Source organism: Staurois parvus, unplaced genomic scaffold (assembly GCF_062004578.1).
Source record: "Staurois parvus isolate SC_StPar_1 unplaced genomic scaffold, SC_StPar_1.0 ptg002548l, whole genome shotgun sequence".
NCBI lineage: Eukaryota > Metazoa > Chordata > Amphibia > Anura > Ranidae > Staurois > Staurois parvus.
In genome coordinates, this window is record NW_028320344.1 from 51343 (window position 1) to 56071 (window position 4729).

Here is a 4729-nt window from a genome sequence, read left to right on the forward strand (position 1 = left end):
GAAGATCTTCATAAAACAAGAAGAATAGATAGAGAAGTGAAGAAGGAGCTAGAAAAGACAAAAAAGGTGAAAAGCAATAAACACCCGGCAGAGGATGAATAACCCCCAAATATAAAGCACACAATACTATAGAATAGATGTATTAATAAAGGAAACAAGTCCCAATCCTGTGCAGGAAATGATGGATCTTCAGAAGTGGCAGTAAACACCCGGCTGAGACTTCCACACAATCCGATAAGTGCGGCCAATAAAGTCCCAATAAACAGTCAAATGTGCACAAATCCTTCCATTGAGAAATATTCCGAATGTGACGTGTGAAAGTGACCCCCCTTGGCCATCCTCCCCCTGCTGGTGTGTGCGCTCCCCTCACACTGACCCCTATAGGGCATAGAGGGGAAATGCACAGGAAGTGGCTGTGGGAGGACAGAGTCTAACAGCAGGCTATATAGGACACTTACACTTCTTGGCCCAACCTTCCCGTAATATTCAACTACAACGTCCAATACGAGAGGTTTTGGAGCTGAACGCACCCTCTGTTACTGACCACTCCCTACTTTGGAGCTCCCACAAAGCATACACTAGGGGGGGTTCTGGTAATATTGGGGGCCACTGCCAAGCATCAGAGGACACGACAGGGAGTCGCTCTTCTAGCTTCGGGACTCCAGAAGGGGAAGTTGGTGGCACTCTCTCCCCCCTGGACAGATGATGTCTGCAATCTTGTTCTGCATGGAGGTGAGCATGAGGAACTTTATTACTGATAAAGGGATTTTGTGAAATGCCAGACATGGCCCCGATATATTGTTGGTGGATTCTATAGGGGGGACTGGCTGGGTGATGGGCTCTATGGGCCTGTGTGCCAATTCTTGGTGGCTGCAGGATGCTACTTGTGCTCACCTCCACACCAGCTTGTACTGCACTCCTGGGACTCGCCCCGTCACCAAGTGACACTGCAGTGCTGGTATGTAAAAGGCGAGGATGTCCTAGGCTGCTGATGCTCGCCAGTTCACCAAAAGGTAGCATGGCACTAGTACTGGCACTCTGCTGCATGTGAGACAAGTCATGTGATCCCGGCACTTCAGCTTCATAGGGTCGGGTACGCCTGATCTTAGCAGGGGCCTCTTCTCCATCATCTGAGCTACCTGTCAGGGTGCCGCTGCTTTTTAAGGTTCATATTCTGAGGCGGATTCTGTCAGGGAGGCTTCCCCTTTGCTCTCATCTGACATGCTCAGAATCCTGTAGGCCTCTTCACTAGCACACATCGTCTGAGGCATTTTGGGCTCTAAATTTACAGGTACAGATACGCAACTCGCAGGAAAAAGAGCGCCTGGCTGTCAGGGACTGCTTGAACTGCTACCAATAAAATTCACCTGCTAGTGCTAGCAGAGATCAGGCCTGATTGTGCTAATGCTGCAGTTTTGTGTGCAATGTATCACAGGTGACAGTGATCAGAAATTACACTGACACTGCACTTCTTGCTGGGAGGAGGGGCTAAATGCTAGAGCTGGCAGTGAATGGGGTAAGCCTGCTAACACTGCATATTTGGGGATACTATACTAAGGAGGCACTGGTATAGTTCTGTTCCTGATCAATATATTGATCTGTACAAAGACTATACTAGTAATGGGGGTGATCAGCAATCTATAGCATGAGTGCGATGGTGTGCAGGCAATAAAAATCTGACCCTGGCTGGGAGGGGCGCTAACTGACCCTGATGCTATTGGATGTCCCTAGTGGCAGTAATACAGTGATCAGTGACAAATACTATACCCTGGCACTGTACTAATGGCACTGGCTGGGTGATAGGACCAGGGGATCAAAGGGTTACTAGGGGCAATCAAAGGGTTAAATGTGCTCATCTAACATTTTCCTCACAGTGTGGCTCTCTTCTCTCTCCGGAATGAGAAGGATCCAGACAGAGAAGAACCAGCTAGTTCCTGGACCTCTATATACAAATACAGACACAGGACTGCTCCTCCATTCACTGCAGGAGATCAGCAGAGTCCCGGGCAAAAATCACTGGCCAGGACCCGCTGATGCAGCAAATGGCAGGTAGGGTCAGCGGGGTGTGTGCACATGTGTGCTCAAAACCCAAAGTATCAGGTGACATACAGGTTCATTGCTTAGCATGTGGCCGCCACTCAACTGCAGAACATTGTGGGCGGGGCCAAGTGGGTACAAATGGCGCTGTTTACATCCAGGGAAACCGGAAGAGATGACAATGCTCGTTGCTTCCAGTTTCATATACCATAGAGCTCAGGAGGGACCTTCCAGTCCTCAAAAAGCTCTTTGATAAGCTGGTGGGATTGTTGGCTTCAGTTCTGGGTTCTCTGTTGGGACACAGAACCCGGAGAGGCATCTGTGTGTGGTGGGGGGAGTCCCCTCACACTGCCTGCAAAAGCAATCTAGCTGCTAATTATCTTCTAGGATGGATTATACAAACAAACCGTCCACCAGCAGAAACAACCAATACCGGGATGATGCCTGTAGCTGCAGATATCATCCCACTATACCACTTGAAAGCACAACGTATACAGTATGTACATTAGGAGGTCTTCAGGTGGGTAGAGTAGGGACTGGCCAGAGAGGGATTACTTTGTTGTAGTCGGCCAGCTTGAACATGTATTGCCATGTATGTAAACCATAAATTCCTGTTTAATGTAAAGTGTGCTAGAAATGTGTGAGGGTGTATGGCGGAGTGCGGAGGTGTATGGCGGTGTGCGGGGGAGTATGGCGGAGTGCGGAGGTGTTGGGTTCCTCCCATAATACCCCAGGGGTTAAATCTGCAGCAGACTTTGGTGTCTCTTCTGCTGGATCAGATCCTTATCAGGAGCTCGGGATCCCAGAAGACACGAGGCACAGGCAGGGATCCCGGAACACACAAGGCACAGGCAGGGATCCCAGAACACACGAGGCACAGGCAGGGATCCCGGAACACACAAGGCACAGGCAGGGATCCCAGAACACACGAGGCACAGTCAGGGATCCCAGAACACACGAGGCACAGGTGTCTTGGAAATTCGCTTTAACGAATTTCATCTTACCGTGAGTACTCGCAGTTGGATGCGCAGAAATCCCCCATAAAGCTGTGCGAATCTTGCTTACCACGACTGCAGCTAAACTACACGATTCCTGCCCATCCAACTACTTTTAGCTTCTGTTGAGATGTGGATGGTGGAGCTCCCTATACCTGGAAATGATCACACGACACTTTCAGGTTGCTGTTGGAATTCACATAGAGACTCGCTTCAGACTCAGCCCCCGGTTTTATTACAAACACACACGCCCCCCCCACATGAATAAGGTCAATTCCCTCCCACAGAACAATGCAATGGGGAGTGCCTATACACAGGATGTACATTCCGATTGGAGCATAGCCTTTCCTATTATCTATCACTGGTCCTCCCCCATGCGCCCTCTGAGGTCAGCAGACTTCCTCCCCTTCCCCCCATGAGCCCTCTATGGAGAGCATATTTCCTGTCCTACTAGCTCCTATTGGTATTTAAATTCTTTGTACAAGCATTCCCTAGAAACACCAGTCTGTACCTGGATGGGCCCGATACGATCTTTATTAAACACCAGTCTGTACCTGGATGGGCCCGATACGATCTTTATTAAACACCAGTCTGTACCTGGATGGGCCCGATACGATCTTTATTAAAACACATCCATCCAGATACAGTTTCAGGTCGGTAATGGGTTGTAAGATATACATGAGCCTATACACGGAGTTCACACCGCTTGGCGCCTTGCGGTACGGAGTCCATGTGGTGCTATGCTGCTGATATGTGGATACAGGCCCGCAGCCTACCGCCGGCGGCATTCGCATGGAATGGTGGTATACACGCCGGTCTATAAGCGCAGATAAGCCATCTCATCCATTACCGAGCTGAGTACTGTAATACATACATTGTACATGCATGGCCCAATTGCAGCCTTCAGAGCTTTAATTATACACACCAGAGACATATGAAGAACATGAATATATGACACATTTAAAGTTCAACCAACAATACAAAATTTCCATGACACAGGCAGGGATCCCAGAACACACAAGGCACAGGCAGGGATCCCGGAACACACAAGACACAGGCAGGGATTGGATGGCTCAGTATCTACATTGTATTTGCAGGTTAGATATTTCTATAGAGGAAACATAGGGAGGTGGCTGAGCTGGAGCCAATCACAGGATAACAAGGGATACGTAGAGGAAATGAAACTCGCTGATCACACGCTCTCATGTCTCAGAAATCACAGGATTTTCTTCTCAGGAACCCGACACTGGAAGGTGTCACTGCAGTTGAACCCTCTCACTGACATGACCTGCCATGTTGACAATTTTTTAATTTTTTTTTATTATTTACTTCTAGTTTTCAGAGTTTCTACAAGACCCCCCCATACCAGACGTTTCCTGAAATCACATGACCAGTAGAATAAACAGAAGGGGCTGCTGATTTTTTAGGCCCCGCAATAGTTGCAGAAATGTTTATCAAATCGTTATTTTCAAAAAAGCAGTAAAATCCTTATTGGCGCACATAGACACAACGTAACTTACAGAATTCCTGCTAAATTCCCACCAAGGCCTCGGTCACATGGGGGGGAGAAAAGCATGCGCCCATGGGGGGGGGGCTGGGAATACCTGCATGGGGATGGTCGGTAGAATGGGGATAAAACAGGTGGTGGGGGGGGGGGTCACATCGCTTCCTCACTGCCTGTCAGTAACCTCTGAAGT